General features: G+C 41.5%; 1 long non-coding RNA gene across 1 annotated transcript; it reads right to left on the bottom strand.

Moving 5' to 3' along the window:
- On the bottom strand, window positions 1–25705 carry LOC145721823 (uncharacterized). The gene is made up of 3 exons (XR_014145739.1): window positions 25451–25705; window positions 11196–11308; window positions 1–6098 (listed from the first exon to the last, which is right to left on the bottom strand). It is a non-coding gene; the product is annotated as an uncharacterized LOC145721823 (long non-coding RNA).
- Between the last annotated feature and the right edge of the window lie 708 nt (window positions 25706–26413).

Genomic DNA, 26413 nt, shown 5'->3' with positions numbered 1-26413 from the left:
ACGTTCTGCATGGAGCACTGGGTGTTATATGCAAACAATGAATCATGGAACACTACGTCAAAAACTAATGATGTAATGTATGGTGATTAACATAACATAATAATAAAAAAAAGAAATCTACTGTATTTTCAACTGAACCATTTGAAATTGCCTTTTTAAGGTCAAAACTGTCAAATATTGGCAATTACATATGTTCAACCTACAACTGCTGCCAGTTTGGAAGGAGAGAGGAGATTTAACAAATGAAATACGTTACCAAATAATCAATAAATGTCTTTTTAAAAATATAAACTTAATTTTCACTGAAATCCATTATCCTGGCCACATACACAATTAGAAACCCATGAATTCAGGAAGTGGTCTTCAAAAGGAAAACCAAAGACCTGTGCTAGCTCTTAAAAACACAGTAGACTACCAAAACCTTGGTGAGTATTTTGGTTAATAAGTAACTTCCCAACCTCATCATGCCAAAGTACTGATAATAACCTGGCCATGCGTATATGGGAGTTATATCTAGAACATTTCCATTCTGCCAAATATCACCGCAGCTGTTACTTTATCCATCATTCAACACTTCCCCTAAGTAGACATCACCACCCGTTGTGTCCAGCCCCAGGACTGCTGCCTTCATTTGAACAAGCAATTCCAAAGAAGCAAGCTGCTAGTTAAATAAATACATCTGTGCTTCCCCTGGAATCCACTCATACTTTCAAATAAACACATTCAGTGGGATAGAGCAAGAGAGCGGGCTCCAGCACAAAAGGAAATCTGTCGAGCAGATTTTGCTTCTGTGCAGTTGACTATTCCTTAAAAGCTTTGTGTAAGACTAACATAAGGCAGGGGGTCTGGGCAGAGGGGTAATTTTCTTTAGCCTGTTTATTGCTTTCTCTACTTTTATATGCAGAGATAGCCTGGTTCAATTTCCAGGTGCAATGGATTCTTCACAAACATTCAGTGATCTGGATACTTTTATGCATTACACAACCCGTATTAAAGATTCCATACAAAATTATTTGTTCTTGCCAAAATACACTAACTTTCTACTTCTGTTTATTACTGTTCTGGCTGAAAATGGTCTTTCTTACTTAACCTCTGTTTCTTGTGTCTTACTGGTTCCAAAATAATTATGTTTCGTGGCATAACTTCTCCCATTTTCTTCTCAGTCAGACATGATTTGAGGTAGAGAATTTAGAAAAATCTATTTACCTGTGGTTTTATTTTATTTGAGGATGACATTTTTAAATGCAATTTTAAATTTAGTAATTTTATTTTTCCTTACTTTAAAAAACTTTTTTCTTGAGACAAGAAAATGGAAAATTTAAAATCAACATCCCACTGAATGTGAAACTAAAGATCCCCAAATATCTTGACTCTCTTCTTACAGTTATCTTTACTGATGTGAGTAGATGGTCTATGAGATGGGAGAAATTCATCTTGTTTTCGATGTACTGATGTGATATTTCTATTGAAGACTTAAAAACTATAATAGGTACTTTAGAAATAGGCATGGCTCATGCCATTAATCATAATGTGCAGTTGAAGAATATGGTAGATTTTGATATAAATAATGATTTACTCAACTACTATAATGCAACTTCAGAGTAGTGGGGAGAGAAGGTGATTTGAGTCAGAAAATCTGGGTCCAAGTCCATAACTCTGTGTTTACCTGCTGCTTGGCTTTGGGCAAATCTCTTAAACTCTTTAACTACATGTCCCTCCTCATGGTAGTGTAAGGATTGGGGTGATAAGTGATGCTGTGAGGAGAGGGGATGTAATAAATGTCACATTCTTCATTTTCCTAAATCAAATTAAATCTGACCCTCTCCCTACCATGGACACTGTTGTGACCTGCCCAACATCCATCCCGGTGTTCTCCCTTCCTGAACTGATTTCTCCCAGATGTCCACCCTTCTCTATCCCAGCCCCTGCCCAGGTGAGTGAATCCGAAGTGGTCCTAATGGAACATCTTGCCCATAAATGGACTGGGAATGGTCAAGGAGTGCAATTCTGGCTTAAGACATAGAGGAAGTTGGGAAGCTTCTGTAAAACATCTCCTCCATATTCAAAAGAAACACAGAAAGATACAATCTCTTCTCCATTGGATATAGGCATGTCTAGATGTGCAACCAAGGTAGCAACTGCCAACCATGAGGTAAAATAGCCAGAAGACATGACCAATGAGCTGAAGATGGCAGAGAAAAAAGAGAAGAAGAATCGGGATCATTCTTGATCCATAGAGCTAATAAACTTAGCTACCCTGCTTTAGCACTTCATGTTGTCTACAATAACAAAGTTCCTTATTATTTTGCCAGCTGAATCCAAGTTTTTGTTGTCAGTAGCTAAGAGCATCCTAACTGTCACATACTCCAGTATTAGAAGTTTGACCAGAAGTCCAAAACTAGCTATTTTTAAGAATTCTCTACCTGTTGGGTCAGATAAGAACCCTTGGGTCTTACAAGGCGTCGTAGAACAGGAATTTATGGTGGTTGTCACTGCTGTTAATTCCTTCCACAGTCCCTTGAGATCCATTCAAAAATGGCTAACTCTACTGAGCTTCCCTCCCTCTGTAATAAGTTTGGCCAAAAGGATAATCACTGAGGTTCCCAAGGCCTCAGTCCAAAAAAGGAACCTAAATAGCCATCCCCAGGTGTGTTGGGCAAAATTTTGACTCTCATGATCTTCAGGCCGTGGTGTTAAACCTGTGTATGTTGCATTACATGGTAAGAGGAACTTTACAGATGGAGTTAAAGTAACAGACTTTAAAATAAGGAGATTATCCTGGATTACTGAGTGGGCCCAAATAACCTCATAATCCTTTAAGAGTGGAAGAGGAAGGCAGAAATGTTCATCAAAGAGATGAGGCAGAAGGCAGGAGAGATTCAAAGTGTGAGAGGGACTCAACCTGCCATTGCTGGCTTTGAAGATGGAAGTAGGAAACCATGAGCTAAGGAATACAGGCAACCTCTAAAAGCTAACAACCCTCAGCTGACAGCCAGGAGAAAAGTGGGGACTTCAGTCCTACAACCACAAGGAAATGAATTCTGCCAACAACCTGAATGACAAGGAAACAGATTCTCCCCTGGAGACCCCAGAAAGGAAAGCAGCCCTACCAACACCTTGATTTTAGCTTTCTGAGGCAGGTGAACCCACCAACTTCTGGCATAGATAATAAATTTGTATTGTTTTAAGTCACTAAGTTGTGATCATAGAACACTAATATACCACATGAAGTTCTGCCACATCCAGCTCCAAAAGCCTCAGGTCTCCCTCACCCTCAGAATCCCCAACCCTCCCCTGCTTTTCACACTTTGGGAAGATCAAACTACACCTATGGTGAGCAAGCCATTCTCCTCCTTTATTCTTAAGCCATAAAACCCCCAGCTACCACTACAGTCACAAACAGTCATGTGCCCACACACGCGCAAGTGCACAGATACACACACTCCCTCATTCTCTCTCTGTCTCTCTGTCTCTCTCTCTCTCTCACCTTCCACACCCAAAATGCAATGACAGGATGGTCTTCCCTCTGCCAGACAAATCTCTTCCCTCCATAACACATCCAAAATTAAAACTATTAACTCTTCACCTGTAAACTAAAAGAGAAACAGAAACATAACCAAAAAAAAAAAAAAAAAAAATCAGCTACATTTTTCTGAATTAACCATGGAAATATCATTCTTCACATTCTGCGAATATTGACATTAAAGGTCCGATTACATTTTGCTTCTTCATAAGGAAACCAGATAATACTGTCAGGAAATCCCTTCTGTGCAAATAACAATTTATCTCTCTTCAGATTCAGAGAAATAGTTAGAGCCAGTAAGAATGTTAGCTTTAACTGTGAATAAACAAGATAAATTCTTACATCCAAGATAGTTTTCACTGTTTTTCGTCTATCCCTTCCTGCTCAAAAACCAACAAAAAAATCCATATAAACAACACAACCCTGACTGTCTTCGAGTATTTTCTGATGTTATTCACCACACTTTCACAAGTGCGATGGGCGTTATGTTAGCCTGCTAACAGACCACATTCAAATTAAGTTGGCCCATTGGTTGCTTTTTTAGTGACCTTTACTGTTTTCACATTTTTCTGCATGTGACTGAGCCAATCATCTTTCTGATAGTAAAAACTCTAGTCACCAGTTGATTTTTGCTCGTGTACATGTGTGGGCATATGTATATATTATATATATATATATGTATATGTATATATATATAATGGTCATTATATATAATATTGCTTGAGTGTCCATATTAATGTTAATATATGTACATGCAATGTACTTATATTTTTATTTGTGAGTAAATATTATCTACATATAGCATATACTTTTTTTAGGTATTACTTGTGTTTCCCCAAGCCTGGTCTACATGGTACAAATGAGATTACATTAACAGTGAGCAGGAGTTCTCTGATTTTTTTCCTTCACAGACTATCGTGGCCCACCTAGCTCACCTTATCTTCAGGAGCCAAGGGGGCTGTCCTGTGTGTGCTCAGGAGCTCAGCCCTCTCAAGGACCGTGTAGTAATAGCTGCTACTGAGACTTCCAGGGACTACATGGAACTATATGCCCGACTCCCTATGTGACAACAGAAGCAGAGAGAGATTTGAAAATGCTACTCTGCTGGCTTTGAAGATGGAGGAAGAGACCACAAACCAAGAAATGAAGTTGGTCTCTAGAAGTGAGACAAGACAAGGAAACGCATTCTCCCCTAGCACCTCCAGAAGGAACAGAGACCTATTAACACCTTGATTTTAGTCCAATGAAAGCCATCTGGAACTTCTAACCTTCAGAACAATATGACAATAAATTTGTGTTATTTTAAACCACTAAATTTATTATCATTTGTTAGAGTAGCAATAGGAAACTAATATGCCTTATAACCCAAATTAGTCCCCGCATTCTCAGTATCTTCCCCCTGGACCTCCCCCTGCAAAACTTCAGTTTAGAGACACAGATCACACATATTGCATCTGCTTACATACTGACACAATGCTTTGCCTGCAAGCATTAGAAAACTCAACTCAAAACAGCTTAAACAATGAGGGAAAGATATTATCTTACATAACAAGAAGTCTTAAGGTAAAGTAGCTTCAGTGTCAATTAATTTAACTCACACTGATGTCATCAAAGACCCAAGTTCTTCCCATGTTATTTCTTTGACATCCCTGATGTGTTAGCTTTGTTGCCAAACTAGCTCCTTTCCTGGATACAGGACAGTTGCAATTCCAAACACGACAATATCCAGCAGAAACTAAATCTTTCCCATTAACCCTCTAGAAGATTTTTCTTCATATCTCATTGGCTAAAATTTGGTTACATAACCCTTAAACCAATCACTGGCAAGGAATACTACCACAATTGGTGTGGTCAGGATTTACCCCTCAACATATGAAGGAGGGAAGAACTCAAGAAAAATTGGGCTGTTGGGGCAAATAAGATGGGGATAGTGGGTATTGTCTAGGCATCGATAGTGTTTACCAGATATAAGGTATCTCATTCAGTTCTCACAACCATGTGGGGCCCACATCTATAGATGGAAAAGCCAATACGCTGAGAGATTAAGGGACTTGCCTAAGGCCACACAGCTCACATGCGTAGAACTGGGATATGATTCCAGGTGGGTCTGAGCTCAGAGCTTCAGAACTGCTGTATAGCACTACTTGATTTCCATTCTGTGGGAGGGTGTGGTCTGGGCACTAAAATAAACACCTCTTCATCTGAGACTTTCAGTCTAAGAGTGCAAGGAGAGTTGTATGGAAAATAATGTCTCATTTGAAGTTGGATTCAACTCAACATTATGAGAACAACATTACCACATGGATTCAGGGGCTCACACAAGGGACATGCCTGTCATTAGGGCAACCACAACCTGAAGAAGTTATATTGCTGTCTGAGAGGCCTCCCTTGAATTTAGAAGTCCATCATAGCAGTTAATGACATAGGTACCAATGGAATTGTCTTCAAAATAAAACACGTTCATGTATGTTGCACTATGGAGTCAAGTTGGTAGTGTCCTCTCTTTTTTTCTAGCCAAAGGGAGGTGGGCAAAGCTGGGCCTGGCTGGACACGACATCCTGGAGACTTCCATGAGCTAGAAGACAGTAGAGGTTAGGGTTAAGCACAGAGACCATGGAACTTAACAAGAGTCCAAACCCTGGCTGTTCCACTAGGTGAATGACCCTGGGTGAGTCACCTAGCCTTCTTGTGCCCCATCTGTAAAATGGGGATGGCACCAACAAGGACAGTACAGGCATATGGGCCCTGTCAGCTAGCTGAAATACATGGCATGGCTTCTCCACCAAGCATGTGTCAAGGTCATAGGAGAAAATAGAGGAATTCCAGTACCAAACAGAATCAGGAAGGTAAGGTCCAGGTAAGGAGGCACCACAGGGATAATCAGAGGAAGGCCACATCTCAGGAAGTTAGGATTGTGCCTGAAAGCTTGGTTCATAGTGGCAGGACTGTCATAATCATTTCCAAATCTGCTGGCCCTTCTGTAGTTACACTGAGCAGTCATTATAAATAACCCCTGTAGAGGTAGCAGGACCAAAAGACGTTATCTCCTGATAGCAATTTCGTATGTAGTAGAGTTGCAAATATACTTGCCCTATCCTCATAAATCCTCCCAAACATGAAGCTTCATTATTTTCTTATTAATTAAGCTCTCTCTTACAAGTTCCCTGCTCCCTTTGCAAGCAGAAAGAGGAAACTAGAAATTTTAGTTCAATCCTGTCATCTCAGGCCAATCCCAAAATCTGAAGAGTCCTTAGATGACTCAATGTCTTTGGGATAAATGTTCAGTCTTTCAGATGTCTTTGCTTCTTCTCTTCACCCAAAATGACACTCAAGGAAGGGAGGAGGTCTTTGGTTCCTCATGGTGTTCCCTGCTGCAAAATGCCTAGACTGGCCTTATTCCTGGACTGGTAACCTTTGAGGAGCAGCCAGCATCAGGAAGGGTGCTAGTGTTTCCTGCAGAAGCCTGTGACTGGGCTGAGCTGAATCAGCCTCTTGCAGCTCCACAATGGCCTGGTGGTTCTCCCTGGCTGACTCGCTTGAGCTCTGATCCATCCTTCCTCTGGTCGCTCTATGTGGCCCAAAAGGGTCACCTTCCTCTTGCCATGACAAATCCCAAGGCAGGCCCTATAGCTCTCATTCAGTTCCCTTCCCTAACCTCCTTGGGGTGCTGGGAGGCACAAGGACATTTCTAGGTCTCCTCCACACCATATAAATTGGTGCAGGATTTGATTGGGGGAAGAGAAGAATCCAGTCACCTTCCAGAGTTCCATACCTACACTGAAACAAACCCCCTCTCCTTAAAGATCTTATCCAACCTACCCACCCCCCCACCCCAGTGTCTCTGGAGCCTCTCCTTCTTCTCACATCCCCCCCCCACCCCCAGAAGAGGTATATTTTCACTTACTTCCCTTTCCTCTCTTGCTGGGACTTGCCCACAGTCTACCACTTTCTCCTCCTGCTGCTGGATTCCAGGCTCATGGCTAAGTCTTGCTGGATTCTAGGCTCATGGCTAAGTCTCCTGAGTTCCAGGAGAGAAAAAGATCATCTTACTAATAACATGAGCTAAATGTGAAGCTTTGTCATAAATATGAAGCTCATTACTCTGAGAAGAAAAGATCTCAACCAAATTTTGAGGTGTCCTTGTATAAAGTCAACACAGATGGCATTTGAATTTGTACATAATTGGGATGCATAAGTATATCTATAGCAACAAGGTGTGCAAAACTCGTGATTCCCCAGACTTTGACCACAGGAGAACAGGATGTGACTGTTATGCTAATGAGCTCATTAATATCATGAATACAATTAACAAATGAGGTTGATTATCACTGGCAAGCATTCATTACAAAGAGATGAGATGCTGTGCTCCAACCACACAAGTAACTATTTTGCTGTGTTTGTCTGGAAGCTCTCTTTTCATCTCTGCTCATTTATTACCACTAAATGGATAAATGCCTGAGAATGTGGGCTCAGCTCATTACTTATATATATTACCTTGATTATAATTTGACCTCATGCACATTTCAGTTAGAAGAACCCTACAAAATATCACTTCTATTTATAACACAGCCTCATCTGCCAACTCTACAGAGAAATAACATCCTAATTGGAAAGAATAAAAGGTTACCTTTGCATGTAAACTGCACATTCATTTAGTCATCGATTTTATTTCTTTCTAATTATCAGTGGCTGTGCATCTCCTGGTAGCTTGGATATAGTTGTTTTCCCTCCTGATAACTCCTGAGAAACAGAAACCCTAATAATCAGATCAGTAGATTGGAAAGCTGTGGTTTTAATGTGCAGCTTATTGGAACATCAAAAATTAAGAAATATTCAGGAATCTAACTTTGACATCCCTAAGACAGTGGTTCGAAGGCCAAAGGCCTATTTTTACATGACACTGTCTGTGTCATAGGATGCGCATCCTCTGTGTGGTTTAAAGTCAAATAATACTCTTGCCAGCACACCTAAAATTAAATATACATCTTGTCGCCGGCAGCTTTTCTCGATACCATCCACAAGAAGTGAAGTCATGGTTCCCAGCTGTGGGTTTTAAACTCTTTGGAGGAAAGGATGAAGCTGATCCCACTGGGAACCATCCCGCTCACCAGTCCTCAGCACCAATGACGACACCCATAGCCACCTTGTTTTCTCCCCCGGCCCATCCCATCTTGCCTCTTGTTCCCTGAGCCACCCCCTGTATGAGTCTGCTCCGGCTGCCATAACAAAACACCATTGACCAGGTGGTCTAAACAACAGACATTGATTTTCTCCCAATTCTGGAAGCTGGAAGTCCAAGATCAGAGTGCCAGCATGGCTGGATTTTAGTGAGAGTTCTCTTCTTAAGTTGTAGATGGTGGCCTTCTCACTGTGTCCTCACGTGGTGGAAAGAGGGCTCTGGTGTCTCCTCCTCTTCTTACAAGGGCACCAGTTCCCACCCTTACCACTTCATTCAACCTGAATCACCTCCTTAAAAGCACTATCTCCAGTGCAGTCAAATGGGGTATTAGGGCTTCAACATATAAATTGGGGGCTCACAGTTCAGGGCATACTCCCCCTGGCCCTGGCATACTGATGTGCTTATTTGACATAACACGCTATCATTTCTCCAAGAAAAGGGTTGAGAAAGATGTGTGGGGAGATTGATTGGTGGGTGGCAAGGCTCCTCAAATTCACCAGACTATGTCCTTTGTTGCTATTTGGTCCCTGAAATAGCTTCTCCAGATGTCCTCTTGCAGAGACCAAAGCAGAAATTCCGCAGGGAGGTGGTAAGGGTTGATGGGGTATGGAAGGAGTTGTTGAGCCACAGAGTTGGCTATGATCATCTGAGCAAAGAGTGGCTCTGATTGTGGAAAGCTGGACACGGGGCTGGCCTGCAGAGTGGACTATCACGTGCAGCGTAAGAGCTGAAAAGTACTGGACATACCCGTTAAAAATACCTGCCCTGTTGGCCAGCTGGCTGAGACTGAAACTTTTTCATTAGAGATGTATTCCACTGAGTTAAGGAGAAGAGGGTCAATGTAGTTGTCAGCTAATAGAAAATGGAAGGAGAAGAAGAGGCCATTTCTTAACAATTTTTCTTAGATTATAAGAGCCTCAAGGGAAAGAACAACCTTTTGGTCAGCTTTGAATCTCCACTGCACCTACCATGGAGACTTGCACGAAAGTGGGTGCTCGGTAAGTATGCCCTGATTAACTGACTACTGCCCAAACACTGGATTCCTTTCACTTCCGCATGCCAAATGCTGAGCACAAACCATTCTCTTTATGGCCATCAACATCACCGAGTGCATTTTTCACTGCCTAAGCCCAGCTGAAGTATGGATGCCACTCGAGGGCAAGCAATAAAACAGCCCAGTTATGTACTAATATGCACCTCGTCCTAGGCTTCTCCCCACTTTGTGAAGGTGTTAAATAGAATACACACTAGTTTCTGGAAATTATATGGGCCATAGTAAAATCACAACCGATGTGCAATTCACCTTGCAGATACATTTATTCTTTAGCATTCTGATCATTGATTCATTTACTGTATTTTCTGTTGTTGTAATATCAAACAGCTAAATTTCCTGCCTTCTTCGGCTCACAGTATTAGAAGTATTTCTGTTTCAGAATTGCATCTCTTAACTAGAGGAGCTGTCACTAAAAGAATGGACAAGTTACCAGGGTCAGAAAAAGGTCTTGCCCCAGATGCACAGGCTTGGAGTGTCACCTGATGGAGAGATGGGGCAGCAGGGGACAGATGCCAGGCCACAGTCAAGGGGAAGGGGTGCCTGGTGATTTGTACCCCACACAGGCCTGACCAGTGGGCTTTTCTCTAAATACCAATGTATCTGCTTCTTGACCCAACCACAGCGTATCTGGTTGTAAGAAAGAAACAGAATCCCCCTCAAATTAGCTCAAGAAAAAGGATTCTGTTCAAAAGATATATCTCTTGTGGAACTGATGGGAAAGCAGGGCAAAAATAAAAACAAAACTAGAGCTTATCTGAGATCCTCCACAGCATGAATTACCAGACCTTCACACCAGCGTCATAGTTAATGTATTTGGACTCTTAATTCCCTTTATCTCTGTGACTTATCCCTTGCTACACAAAATGTGACCCTGAAACTAACAACATTGCATCCCCGGGGAACTTGTTAGAATGCAGAGTCTCGGGCCCCACCCCAGGCCTATTGATTCAAGATCTTAACAAGATTTTCAGATGAGGACAGAGAAGGGGGTTGTGGAGGGGTGGAGAGAAAAAGAGAGGGGACAATACAACAGCCTGGCTGCTTGGCAGTGGACTGGCCATCCCTGAAGCAAGAGGCCACCCCTGATTGAATTCTGGTGGGAGTGGATAAACCAAAGGCCATGGGCATAGAGAGAAGTATGGCAGACAAATTGGCTTCACTGCACATTTGAAAGGTGTTTCTCAGTTTTTGAGCCCGAGTCCATTTTGAATGTTTAGCTCCCCAAAGAGCCCATGTGGTGGGCTGATTGTTACCATCTTTACACACATCTCCTGAAATTAGGCATCCTTATTTCTCAGGTGACAAGAAATGTCAAGTGTTACATCAGTCATTAGCAGAGTGAATGCTTGGCCCTTTATAAGCACTTTTGTCACACCAGAAAAATGAATTCAATGCACATATAAAACTAAAAAGAAAACAGAGCTCCTTATAATTCTTACCAGTTCAGTGATCCAGTAATGAGCTCCCAAAACCTCTTTTCTTCTCTAGAATCTGAATCCCTCCAAAGCAGTATCTTCATGGATACTTTCATCACGGGTGGTAGTTTCCATACCTGGAGGTACAAAACAGAGCTGTATGTCATTTTCTCCTCAGGGTTTAAACCTAACTTGAGGAGGCAAGCCTATAGGTAGCTAATTAATAGACTTTTTTTTACAATCATGTGTACCTGGCATTTTTTTTTATTAAATTTCCAAGCCGATTAAATATGAGACCAAAAAAATTAACAAGCATTGTGTTCTGTCTTGCAGAGCAGAAAACTGGCTTGGGAGCCACCGCCCCCCCCGCCCCCGCCAGGCAAGCCCCCGGGTTGGGAGACATGCCAAAAAAGAGAGGAAGGCTGTGGGCACAGGGGTCAGAAGTAGGATAGGCACAATTATTCTCTCTCTCTCCCTCTCTCTCCTTTCCTCTCTCCCTCATACAAACACCAATCTTTCTGTGCTCTAGTTTTCAGCACACAAAAATGTATTTCTTACCTACTAACCGCCAGAAATACAGAAACCCCTCCCAAATCAGTCTCAAGATTTCTACTCTGGAAATTTACTGGGTCTTGCCAATCAACACACATTCCATGGGTCCTGCTCCCAGGTGCCAGCCGACCTGAACCCTGCCCTGAGCTCCTGGGGCTCCTGGCCTGAGGACACTTCCTTATTAAAAGAGCCATTGGCAATTCACCTTTGCTAAGAATATTCAGATGCAACCACAGGGTAAAGAGAGATTAGGACCTAACAGAGGACCTAACAGAGGCTCTCTCTCCTTGGTGTCATTTTATAAATGCATAAACATAAGGAAACAGAGGGAAAGAGAACCTCAAAGAAAATTTATTAAAGCAGGTGCTGAGAACAGCATCTTCAGGTAGATGCTTTTCAGACCATGTGGGGTTTTTTTTAAAGATTTATTTATTTATTTTAGAGAGAGAGAGCACGAGCAGGGGCAAGGACAGAGGGAGAGGGAGAGAAAGAGAGAGAGGCAGACTCCCTGCTGAGTGTGGAGCCCAATGCAGGGCTCGACCGCAGAACCCCGAAATCGTGACTCAAGTCGAAATCAATAGTCAGATGCTTAACCGACCAAGCCACCTAGGGGCCCCAGACCATGAGGTTCTAATGGGTGTTTCCATCATGTGCCAAGAGGTGGCACCTGATCCCCAATGGGCTAATCATGAAGTCTCATCCCTCAGTCACGGGAACTGGTCCAGGGGCTAGAGATTGAGTTCAATCATGATGCCCAATGATTCAATCAATCATTGCCTATGTAATCAAGCCTCAATAAAAACAGCAAAGCTTGGTCAAAAGTGGCTCTGGAGACCTCTGACTTTGAAGCTGTTATCTGAAATGAGGGCAGTCTTACAGGGAACTGTGCTTTAACCTCAAGTTGAGCTAGCTTCAGGTATGTGGGGAGTAGACAGACAAGTTAGGAAATTACTTCAGTGGTGCAAGCAAGAAATTATGAAGATAGAAATAAAGAGAAGTGGACGGGTTCAAGAGATAAAAAGTACAATTAGTAGGACTTAGTGATGGACATTGTCACTTACAATCCAAAAAATGCAACATTTTAAAAACAATGAGTTACCAGTCTTATTATCAGTAGACAATTTTTAAAATATAAATTATAATGACATATGGTTTTTTAAATCATAATAACCAAATAATACTTTTATGTATCCCTACAGATTAGAGATAAGGAAAAGCAAACAACTCTAATCGAAACACACTATTTCACATTAATTACATCAGTCAGAGACTAATACAAATAACTTCAGGGAAAGTAAGCTATAAACCATACTAGTCATTAACATTATAATTTCATGTCATCTATCATAGGACTTGTCACTATCCCATGGTCCTCAGAAGTGTGCTTAATTGACTGAGTTGAAAATAGTTGTAACTTTCTACTTCCCTTCTTCTATAATTGAGATTTAAATCATTGCCATAGTTACACTTTTCATCGATGAGCTCACCCAAAGGAAAAAACTTTAGGAGAAGTATCATTAAAGAGTGAGCATAAGAGCCACGGTAGAATGCAGAACACACTGCACAATACCACCTACAAATAAAACTTCCAATAGCAGCTCAAGAGTCTGCCTTGTATGGTGAAGTTTCAAAAAACGAGGGCATAAGGTCCTTACTTTAAACTGCACAGGTCCTTAGACCACCTAACCAGTGACAATCCTGCAAAAATGAAAGAGCCTGCTGAGCACTGGTTGCCTTGGTCCTCAGCAGCAACTTGGCATCATGTAGATCAAGCATCTTAATAATGCATTAAGCTTTCATACTCCATCGAGGTGTTCATGCTCTATCCTGGTGGTATGAAATAACCTAACACTGTTTCTATTCCCACCTTAACTAGAAGGACATGAGCCACCAAATCTGACTGAGGTTTATCCAGCATACAGTACAATCCAGACTTTCCAAGGACGGTCCTGGCACCTAAAATATTTGCCCCATTGTCACACTATGTATCTTAATTCGGGGTTCACAACACAGAGCTAGTGGAGTTATGTCTTTGTGATCTGAGCTTCCCTGGCCTACCAGCCTGCAGGTAAAACAAGGATTGTAAACACAGGATAGTATTTCTTTGCCTCATGCATACCCACAACTTTGGGAATTCACAACTCAAAATCACCCCTAAATTATTCTTGGGAATCTTAAAGTGTCCAGCACACGTATTCCCAAGTAAAATGGACTATACTACAGTAGCTTCCTAATCAGACTCCCCGCATTCTCCCTTGCTCCTCATGTAGCTACCAAAGAAATCTTTTCAAAGTACAATTCTGATGTCATCCCTCTGCTTTATTTCTTCAATAGCTTTAGTTGCTCTTAGGATAAAGACCAAGATCTTGGCCTACAAGGCCCCTGATGGCCAGACCTCATTCTATCTCTGCAGTCAAATCTTGCACCATACTCCTTCTCATCATGTCAGCCCACACCAGTCTCCTTTCAAATTCTCAAATATACCATGCAAACTGCTACCCCAGGGCCTTTGCACATGCTTCCCCATCTGCCTAATATGGTCTCTGCCAATTACCTCCCACTCTTACCCCAAAATTAATTCTTACTCTTCCTGAAGACCTCAATTCTTACTGTTCCTGAAGACCTCAATTCTTGTGTGTGTGTGTGTGTGTGTGTGTGTGTGCATGCTCAGAGAGGCCTCCATTATTCTCCATAACTAGGTCAATTCCCCCGACTATATACTCTCACTTCACCATGCAGCTCTCCTCTAGAGCCCTTACATATACAAATTGTTATTATATTTTCATTTGTCTATATCCCCCAGTGAATTTTAAGCTCGCCATTTTATTTCATCATCTATCATGGAAGCTGATATATAGCTTAATAAATATTTGTTGGATAAATGAGTGTATTGGTTAGGGCAAGACTACACTGCTAAAACAAAAAGATTCAATAATAATTTAAAGATTGAAAAAATAGCTTATTTTTCACCTAAAAATTAGTGGTGAACATTCCATGTCAGTGGGTAGCTCTGCTCCACAGTCATTCAGAGACCCAGGGTGTTGTTTTCATCTGCATACTGCGGTTGAGTTGATGGGTTCTAGCCAGTAGGAAGGAAAAAGAAAGCTTAGAGATGCATACCTAGGTGTCTAAAGTCCCAGAGCTGTAAGTGGCACACATCACTTCTCTTCCACATGGCAACACCTAACTGCAAGGAAAGCTGATAAATGTAGGGTATTTTGGCAGCCATGTGCCCAACTACAATTCTGTTATTATAGCAAAAGAGGAGAACAGAATTTATAGACAGTTAAGGGTCCCTACCACATAGTGAGTGAATGAATAAATGAGTGAATGAGTGGGTGCTTTACAATCTTCCCAGCTTCGACATAGCAAGCAAAATGCACCCCTCACTTCCGCTGGATTTCTGCCAACACCATCAAAGGCCACAATGAGATATTCAATGCCCAGCAGCCAGGGTCGGGTGTCTTCTTATGTGGCCAGCACTGCTGTCACCAGGGCTACAGAACCCGTTGAACACAAGCAAGACCAACTGAAGCTTCTCCTCTCCTTTTCCTCACTCTTGTTATTGTGATCCCCCCCACCCCCAGAATTCAAGCTTGGCTCTATAGTGGCTAAGCTGGAAGGCAAATCAAGTGATGATACTTAACTGTACTCAAAGCTAATCCAGCCCTCTAACCCTAGACCATTGTGCTGGCACCAGGTTCCTGAGCAAGAGTCCTTCTGTTCAGGTTAAGTTCTTTCTCAGCCGGCTCATTGGTCCTTTATGCAAAGACTCCCGGGGAAATTACCCCACAGACATTCTCTCCTGACTACTAAGGCATGATTGAACTAAAGGATTTCACAGAGACAGTTCTCAAATGAAGACCTCAACCATACAGGGTAAAGAAAATATCTTCAAATTGATTCACTTATAAAACATTATAAGATGATCTAAACTCACAGAGTTGTCAACAAACCAGAAAAGGGTATACATAGTGTCCCCTTTACTACTACTGCATACCAGACACTCCAAAGCTTAATGGCATAAAACAGCCATTTGATAATGTTCACAGATTTCGTGGGTCAGGGATTTGAACAGAGCACAGCAGAGAAGGCTTGTCTTTGCTCTCTCATAGTTGAGTATTCAACCAGGAGGCATGCTCAACAGCTGAGGGGTGAAATCATCTGGCAGGATTTATACTCACACATTTGGTGATTGATGCTAGTAGTCAGCTGGACTCTCAGCTGGGCTGTTGGTTGGAACACCTACACATGCCACTTGGGGTAGTCTCTCCACGTGGGCTAATTGAGCTTCTTTATAGTGCCAAGAACAAATGTCCCAATAGAGTAAAGCAGAAATACATGGCATTTTTATGATCTGGCTTAGGAAGCCACATAGCATTATTTCCACCATACTCTATGTGTCAAAGCAGTCAACAAGGTCCACCAGGGTGCCAGAAGAGTGGACACAGAACCCACCACTTAATGGAGAAGAATGTCACAATCATAATGTAAGAGCATGTGCCATGAGAGAGATCTTCACTGCCGTCTTTGGGAAATAAAACCTGCAACATATGCCTAGTTGCCTCTGATAAAAAGCATTTTTTAAGAAATAAATTAATTAGCAATATTTTTGAGACAGTAAGGATTTCTACATTTTGCTATAATGACTGGAAAGGCAGAGTAATACAGTTAGTGCAGACAAAAATATTTTACTTCTATTTTTTAAGTTTTTATGTATTTATTTGAGAGGGGGAGAAAGAGAGAGAGAACAAGTGGGAGGAGGAGCAGAGGCAGAGGCAGAGGGAGAAGCAGGCTCCCCGCTGAGCAGGGAGCAAGACTGGGGCTCCATCCCAGGACCCTGAGATCATGATCTGAGCCGAACGCAGTCGCTTAACCGACTGAGCCACCCAGGCGTCCCAAAAATTATTTCTATTACAATAAAACCAGAGCTAATTGCCTCAAAGTCTTTGAAGATCAACTGGCCAAACAGGGGGATTGTCACATATGTTTACACAGCACGTGTACCATCTACGTGATGAATGACTTAGGAATTAATTTTACACTCTTACGGGCATGACAAACTATAGGGGAAAGAAAAGATACCCTCTGCAGCTTATATGTCTTTTGCTGTCTTTATTTCTGTCCCTGAGTAACCCAAATGCCCTGAGGCCTCACCAGCCTGCAAAGTCACAGCAACAACAGTGCCCCCATCTTTGCCATTTTATGGTCTCCACTTACATTCACAGGGTTGTGCAACCATGGCCACCTTCCCAGCCTCAAAGTCTCACCCATTCTGAGAATCTCCAAGTATTGTCACACTCAGAAAGAAGTCTCTTCACTCTCTTCTCCTCCAAATGTTCACCATCAAAGAGTTGCTTGAGAGAGTTGTCTGGACCACCACCAACCCCCCAACCCCCAACTGCTAGTGTCCTGCATAAGAACATCACACTTGGGACCACAGTCTCACCTGACACTCTGGCACCACCCTGAGCCCTCAAGCGGCCAAGCTGCACCCTGAGGGCATGGCCTCTTCACCAATGCTGACACACAGACACCAAGGCTCATAACATCCCTCATTGAAGTGACCCCTCCTCTTCTGCTGTCTCCCTCCACTGCTGCCAGAAATAGCTTTACTCTCGGAGTCAGACCAACAGACATAGATGGGAATGCCTGTGTCCACAGCAATCCCAATGCACAGACCCTTATGGAGCCAGAGCAGGGCTGGATTCTCTGCAGAGATGTGAAGAATGGACTATAAGAGAGAAGGTGGGGGAGGGAAATGTGGCAAAAAATATATATACACATACATAGGTTATGGTCATTAAAATGACTCCTACTAACCATAAGGTAGTGGGAATGAGCGGTAGAAACTAGATTTGAGAGAAATTTCTGACTGGAACCAAGAAGATGTGGTTGATTGGAAATTAGGTGGCAGGGAGGAGTCAGGGTGACTCTAGGACATTCAAATTAGGAGGATTCAAGAAGAGCACAAGAGATAAGAAAATCGGTTTGGACACATAAAGCTCAGGTTCCTATAGGACATCCAGGTGGAGATGGTTAGAGGGTGGACTGGACCATGGGCAAGAGGTCTGGGCTGAAGTTACAAGGAGTCAAAAGTTAGTAGAAGCCAGAGCAGGTTCATGCATGAGGAAAGTAAGAAGGAAGGTGTGAAGAGGGGAAGATGAGGATGGGCTACACTAGGAGGCTGAGGGGAATGGCTTTCCAAGATGAAGCACTTGATGTTAATCCCACACGCCATGTTGTCTTCAGGTATAATTCATTTCTGGGCACATTCCATTCCTCATTAACATTTCTTTTTTTCTTGAATTGTTTTTTTATTATTTCTGTTTTTATTAGGCTGGTACAAACGCCAAGTACTTCTCCCGATAAATGGCCTCTTTCATCTGTTCTATCACCCAAATGAATTCAAGCACTTATAATTAGCAAGGTTTACATAACAAGTATAATTTCTTGATAATAAAGTCAGGCCATTATCGTTGATTTTTCTTAATGGAAGCATTTTGTTTTTGAAATAAGCAGCAGGCATTAACCAAAGATATCTGGATAGCAATAATATTCAACTCTGATCATAACCTGTTTGCTACTCTCTTGAAACTAATCATAATTCTGGAACAAAATAAAAACATTAGGAGATTAATAAAAGCCACTTTATCAGACAAGGCTCATTCTTCTTTAGTGCTATATTTATCACACAAGGGGAAATTACTTTATTACATGGGTAGCAATGCATTTATGACAAGGCACTTGAAAAATAAATCTGATGCTCATTTTGAAATTCCATTTCTAAGTAGTCATAAGCCATGCAGCCATCAGAAATCTTTTTTTTTTTTAAACTACCACATGCTTTTAAGTGCTTTGTTCTTAAATAAAAGGACTTGGCAGGTGTATGTATTATGGTTTAGACTACTGATATATGGTGTATGTTAAATCATAAATGAAATTCAATGAGATGGCCATTCCAAATCTAAATAGTTAGGCAAAAGAAAAGGTTCTTTTTAAATTATCCAGTAATTTCACATAGGCAGATAATTCCAAGGAAGGGGGAGAAATGCCACTTTCGCATTTAGAAGGGCAGTGGCAAATCATTGGCCTTGTTAACCTAAGTGTCACTGGCTTACCCCACCAGTCAGTTCAGAACTCCAGGGCTCTGCAAAGTATCCGCTCCCCACCCCAACCCCAACCCAAACGAGTATTTCCGGAAGGACCTGGATGGGGCGGAGATTGCCCATCAAAATCCAATCTCCCATTTCAAGATATAAAATTGTAACTGGGAAGCAGCTGCCCAGCTAGGGAAAACCGTTTCCCTCTCCTTTGGCAGTTAGGTAGTGTTGAAAGATAAACTAGGGCATATTTTTGAAACTTTCAAGTTTATTTGAGCAAAAATGGATTCCAACAGGGCAGCAGGGAAGTCTCTTGAGTCCCTGAATCACCACATGGAGAACCATCCACTGACCCCCGGACTGCTATGTGAACAAATTATAAACTCCCACTACGTCTGAACAAAATGTATATATGTTGCAGCAGGTTATCCTCTCTAAGATACCAGAGGATGACTCATCTGTGTTTATAAACAAGGAAAATCAGCTAGGCAATCAGCTCCTGTGTACCAAAGGCTTTTGTTCTTTTCTTTTCTGCTCTACTGGCCCTACCTGAGGCATCCCAGTGTAAGCCAGACAGCACTCCACCTGCTTAGCTTCACCACCCACACAGCCTCGGTCGAGCACACCTGCCTCTTCTGATGGGATCACCAGACGTGGCGGCCACAGCTGCCCCCAGCACTTCCTGTGTATATTCTGGGCCCTGCATATGCTCTGGCTCCATACTACCACCCTCCCTGAACCCTGCTACCCCTTCAGCTGGAGTCCTTGAAGTATGGAACTTCTCCAAGCTTTGTGGCGAAGTAGATGAGAGTATCCCTCCCCATTTTGGGAGTAAAGTTATTTGGCTTCAAGCAACTGAAAGAAAGAGAAAACCCAATTAATGGTGGTATAAGCAATAAAAAGCATTTACTTATCTCACTTGACAAGAAGCCTAGAGGTATAGAGTTCTAGATTTGGTGCAGCATTTCCACAATACCATCAAACATCTAATTTCTTTCCATCTAAACTTTGCCATTCTTGGCTGTCAGCTTTTCATTCTTAGGCATGTCACCCCTGATCACAAGATAACTGCCACGGATCCAAGCAGCACCTCACACAACATCAACTGAGCAAAAGGTTGAAGAGTTTTCCTCAGAAGCCCATCTGCAAATTGCTCCTTGCAAAGCATCGAACAGAACTCCTCACATATTGGGTCACGTTGGTTCTGAGGAACACTGGGGAAGGAAAACTCTGTCCAAAGCAATGAGTTTGCCATCAATAACTAAAATCAATCATGATTTTAGCCCCCATAGCTGACACACCCCCCAAAAAAAGACTGTTGAAAAAAGGGGGTGGAGGGACACCTCATAACTGGCTGCCAGATTCCAATACCACAGTACTGCCTTCTCCTCACAGAAAATGTAGTCCAAGGCTCCTCTGTCTTTTATGATCCAGACATAAGTCCACGGGGGACTGGCCAGAGACAAGACTAAGTGGCTGGAGCCCCTGGGTGGCTCAGTTGGTTAAGCATCTGACTCTTGATTTGGGCTCAGGTCATGATCTCTGTGCTTAAGATTCTCTCTCTCCCTTTCCCTCTGCCACTGGACTCCCCCTCCCATCTTTCCCCCCTCCCTATCTCTCCCTAAAAAAAAAAAAAAAAGACGAACTGGCAGACATCTGCCCTCTATATCACACACACACAAACTTGCTATGATTATGGTTTTGGTTTTGATCACGATCACGGGTCAACCTTTATCAAGCTTGCCTCTCCCTCTTAATATAAGAGCTCATCTAGTGGTAATCAAAAAGGCTTCCTTGCAGCAATGCCCAAGCAGTTTGAGAGATGAGCTCACCATACACATGCATATTATATCCCTCAAGCCACAGATTACCAGCCCAATCCTCCCACTTTTCATTCGCCTTGGCAGAGCTGATCTGATCAGACATCAAATCAACAAGCACATGATTTTTCATATAGACAACCCTGGTCAGAATGTATTAGAAAAAAGTCTTATCCTAGAACTACATATTCCAAAAAGAAAATATGGCTGGTGTTCAAGTCACATTAACAACAAACACTAAAAAAAAAAAAAAAAAACCACTAATAATGACAACAAATCAATATTAACTGCATTTAATTGTGAGAAAAATAAAAAATTGCCATAGGGAGCACACTACTTGTCAGGAATGGTATGTGTTCATAATTCTAAGAGAAAAATTCATCCACAACTTCAAAGAGTAACTTTTCCAAGGGGAAATGGAAATTAATCAAAGAAAAGGAAATGCAACAGAATTAAATGAATTTTTTTAGGCTCTTAATATTTTCCTTCTCCCTATTTAAATGATTCCCAAAATGATGGGCTCTGGTTGATAAAAGATTCCAGAACAATCTGAGATGAGGCTTTCTGATCGTCTATACTCCATACTTAGGGCAGTTCACAGGCCTTTGTGATAAGACAGGCTGTGCCGCTGACACCAGGTTTCTGATAGAGTGAAATTATTAAAACACATTATCTACCAAGGTGGTAACAGGTAAGATGTCTCCGGGGCTTCAGTTTAGGCCGGTGATTTCTAATCTCCATAAATTTATCTGGAACTGACTGTAAACTAGTTAAATGGTTGGCTGGTGACAAAAAGATGAGGAAAATAATGAATGCATATAAAGCAGCTCAAAAGATTTAGAGGGATTTGTATATGCTCTGTAATTAGGTTGGCGCTCAGGAAATTAAAATTCTTATTGGCCTCCTCCTTCCCTGCCTCCCTCGCCCCAAGCCTTCGCTTCTCGTCCCCAATAAAAGAGCTCTGGAAGCAAATGGGAATGGCAGTTTGAGGTCAAAGACACAAAAAGAGAAAGGAATATGGTTGGGGTGGGGGGAGGATGAAAAGAAAAGGTAAGTGGGTGAGGGCTCTCCCCGTTCCCCTCATCGGGCAACGGACTCTCACACAACCGGAAACTGAACCGTCTGGTAGGTTCAAGGACAGAAATAGTTCCAGAGAATTTATTACCTCACGTTTCTGTCACTACAGCTTGCACACTGGAGTATCACCATCTGTTTACGTTCTTCCTTTAGACCAGGGGTAGGCAACGCACCTGTCTTTGGGCCAGCCTTAAGAATGATTTTTACTTTTTTTAACAGTTACGTTTTAAACGGTTATTTAAAAGCCTACATCATGCTCTCAATTTTGCCTCTTGAAAGAATCTCAAAAAGTCTAAATCTAAAGTGTTTACTCCAGCCCTTTAAGGAAAAGTTTCCAATCTTTGCTGTAGATGAGACCTCTGGGGGCACCACTGCTCCTTACATTCGTATTTCTTGGATCAAGGCCTGGTGGTTGAATGGATCAAAGAAAGTCCCCTTTTTATTTTTTTAAGATTTTATTTATTTATTTGTTAGAGAGAGAGCGCACACACACAAGCAGGGGGAGCGGCAGGTAGAGGGAGAGGGAGAAGCAGGCTCACCCCCGAGCAAGAAGCCCAATGTGGGGCCTGATCCCAGGACCCTGGGATCATGACCCGAGCTGAAGGCAGACGCCTAACAGGCTGAGCCACCCAGGCGCCCCAGATTAAAGAAAGTTCTAAGAGAGGATTCTGAAACAAGGTGTAGACATTTTTTTTCATTTGCAATTGAAAAGCTGAGGCCTCGAGATGTTAATTCCTGGCCCACAGTCCAACAGCTATTTAGTGGCAGAGCTAAAAGTAGAATCCCCACTGCAAGGAGCCACCCGGATGCGATGAGGCCTGCAGAAAGCACTCTACCACCTTTCCAAGGCTCGCTTTCCAGCAAACTGATCACAGCTGCTGAGGGTGGACCTCAGTGAAGAGAGACAAATACATTTAATAGGAAGTTCCCCCCAAAAAACCAATCTTATTCCTAAAGAGAGGGTTAGTTTGAGACTCAACCCCGGGGAAGTGACAAAGCTGACACTGACCCAAACAATTAATCTGTCTACATAGGCCTGTTGGGAAGACACTGAAAAACGTGTTTCCTGTGAGGTTCAAAACTGATCTGTAATGTACTTAATGATAAACTGCAAGAGGACACACTGACAAAATAAAAATAAATTTATTCCACTATGTATGCTCAGAATTACACCAGAGGGAAAATAATTTGTTTGGTAGATTTTATGCCCATTTTTAATGTCTCAAGTGATAAAAGAGTTTCTGACTCTTTCCTGGGGAGGCTACTCCCTAAACTAATACCTTCTGTTGTCATTCATGTTTGCCAAGGCAATATCTCTAGGTCTAATGGGTTTATTCGCCACTCAACACAGATGCTGAGTCAAAACCATTCTTGTAATACCCAAACTATATTATAATTTTTGCTGTATTTCCAAAAGCTTGGGGATATAAAATCTTGATACGTATATTTTTAAAAATACTGATGCTTTCTTTGGAATTTGGGAGCAAGGAGTCAATGAATTGGGTAAAACTAAACTTTGACCTGCCATCTGGGCGGTTGTAATTAGCCTAATGCTACTGCGTAGGTGAATTGCGGCTTTATGTTATCTAGACAGTGTTAGAGAAAAACCCTTCCTTCCTCTCTCCAGAGTGCTCTTTTGAAAGTCTTGCTGCTCTAGTTAGTTCAATGCTATTTATTTTCACTTGTGTTCATTACTTTAGTCCTCGGGAGTAATGTTCAATGTTTAGCAACAATAAATTTTATTTCCCACGTGTCAGTCTGATTACAAAGCTGATACAAATCCCTCCGAATCTTTTGTGCCGCCTAGTATGCGTGCATTATTCTCCTCATCTTTTTGTCACCAGCCAACCATTTAACTAGTTTACAGTCAGTTCCAAAGTAGTTTATGTAGATTAGGAACCAAGAGTAGTCCAAAGCCCTCCAGGCATCCCACCTGGCCCTCGCTGCACTGGATGGGGTTCTCTCTCCATCAAATCAACCCCTTCTACACCCACGTTGAGCTGTGGCATTGGCTTTATTTAACTTCCGACTTCAGAGCACAAACTCTGCTCATAACCAATCAACCAACAATTATTTCTACGCACGTAATGCTCTCCTAAGGAGTTGCTCTTGGTAGATAGATAGATAGATAGATAGATAACAACAGATGGCAAAAAGGCAATATTAAACAAGTGATTTTTTTTCAGAGTGATTGATTTAAACTTGGCTAAGGATTCCAGTAAGTCTCGTCATTTCAAAAGTGAGTACATAAAGGGTAAAAGAAACAAAATGATCTTCAACTAAAATGCCTCCATTTTAATTTATGTAAGGATTGGCCAAAGACAACTTATGCTAAAATACATGTTGACTCTTTAAGCTATATTAGACGTTTTGCAAATATCACTCCAATATAACAAAAGTCCTTTGTCCATATAGGCTAGATTAAAAAGAGGCAATGTCATTTTCTCTAAGGTTAAAGCAATCAGCAAATATTTATTGAGTGCCACTGTTTACTCTGTTTTGTGTTGAGAGCTATAGAGAATGTCATAATCAGCCACAAAGAAGTGATGATTGTAGACCCCTCGATACAAAGATGTCAAGATCAAGGAGAAGGCCATATCCAGAAAACATGAAGGAAAAGAGATGCAAATCAGAGTCCATCTTCTCTCATGGTTCGTCCACCCCTCCGATTTCCCCCGCTTCATTCCTCCCCTCCCGCTAGAGGGGAGGGGGGTGGGAGGATGGGTTGGCCTGGTGGTGGGTATTGAGGAGGGCACGTTCTGCATGGAGCACTGGGTGTTGTGCACGAACAATGAATCATGGAACACTTCATCTAGAACTAATGATGTAATGTATGGGGATTAACATAAGAATAAAAAAAAAAAAACCAGGAAGAAAAAAAAAAAAAAGAGATGCAAATCAATACATCCTTTTTCTCTGTCCTTTTGTCTACATCCCTTTCCCGCATCACCAGGGTAGGAAGCTTAAGCTTGATCCATTAAGACATGGGTGCCATTAAAGATTTTAGAGCAGGGACAGAATGAGGCCATAGAAACCAGAGCAACCAACATTTCTTACAAACAAGGCTTCAGAACACTGTTTACAAAGTTCTGCCCAAATTTTTGAAGCTCTAATGAAATAATTCACACATACAAAAAAAACTCTGCCTTCAGGTGACTGCATCTAGACCATGTTCAGCAGGTTCATGCTTTATTTATGCCTTTTTTTATTACATTATTAAGAAAACAACCTCTGAGAAGCACCAAATTTATAAATTGTGTCCTTTCAGAAATTTGTTCATGAGAGATTGAGTCGAAACAAAAAACTTAAGGCTGCCCAACCCAAATGAACTAGACAAGGTAACCAAAACCCTCACCAAGCACAAGCAAAAATTCACCCAAACAGAATTATGTGTTCAGCAGATAAAACCTACAAACAGCACACTAAATTTTTGTACTAAAGCAATTAGGATCTTCTGGAATGTTATTACATGTGACCATCTAGTCATTGGTTAATATGTCTTTTTTTTTTTTTACTCTATTATTATTTTACCATGTCATCGGGTTAAAAAAATATCTAGGGATCGTGGTTTCCACCATGGATTAGTAATTAATCTGTTCCTCCTGGGGCTGACTTTCCACACCTCTTTTCATACCGTAAGCTTCTTTCAAAATATTTTAATCTTTTGGGTAACTGTAAATGAACAATAGCCCAACCTTCATTAGTAAACACATTACAATTCTCTAACCTGGTTTTCCTGCCTCTTCATTAGGGATAGCTCAGGGGCAGCGCCGGGAAGATGTGTACAGTCTTTCTTCGGGTTCTCTGCTTTGATGGTGACTAGAAGCAGGCAAACTCCCGTGGCTACTTTGCATGTTAAAGGTACTTCTGGCAGGTGTCTGGTTGAAGATCTAAAATCTCCTCTCCTGTGTAAGCAAGGGCAAACTCTCTTCAGTGACATGAATTGACAATAAGAAGCATATTTAACAAGCTTCAATAACACTTTGTACCTCTTTTTTTAAGCCATAGAACCTACATTAGAGAAAGTTTGGACCTAGTGTTTTCTATTGTGTCACTCTGCCCTACGTCCCCTAGTCACCAACAGCATAAAGCCTTTTAAGATGTCGCTGCTTCTTCATTCGAGCAAACCAGGGCAGAAATCTCCAAGTCTGGCTTTTTAATGATTTTTTAAATATTTTTCAATTTCTGAATTTGCTTGCATATCACTCACTTATTTTCTATACAGAACAGAAGTGCTTGAATTATGCATAAAACCTTTTAAAAGGCATTTTTCAGATAAGGCACTTTGTATTATTAAGCATTATAAAATTATTATTGCACATCCCTTTTATTATGTAGCTCATTTTAAATGGGCCAGAATATTTTAATCATCCAAGAAAAGCCATAGTTTATAGCTTAAAATTGAAAATATATCTGCACATTTTTTCCATAAAATATGCATGCATGATTTTCAGCTCCATTTAACTAATGTGTTTTGGAAATATGTTACAATAGTAAATGCAACAAATCTCAGCCAAGGAAAAAAGTAACATAAAAAGTTTGATTAATAGCAACACTTTTTTTTTCATTTTACAGAAGTCCGTATTTTGAAATATGAATCATTTTACATAGATAACCTCTGTATTTCCATGCCGTTTATCTAAACTGAAGTATATTACAACTCTGGGTGCAGAATTGCAAATTATATCAA

This window comes from Leptonychotes weddellii, chromosome 5 (assembly GCF_054177405.1).
Source record: "Leptonychotes weddellii isolate Sample4059 chromosome 5, ASM5417740v2, whole genome shotgun sequence".
Taxonomy (NCBI): Eukaryota; Metazoa; Chordata; class Mammalia; order Carnivora; family Phocidae; genus Leptonychotes; species Leptonychotes weddellii.
Note: the sequence above shows the minus strand (reverse complement) of the source record. Positions and strands in the feature narration are given on the sequence as shown.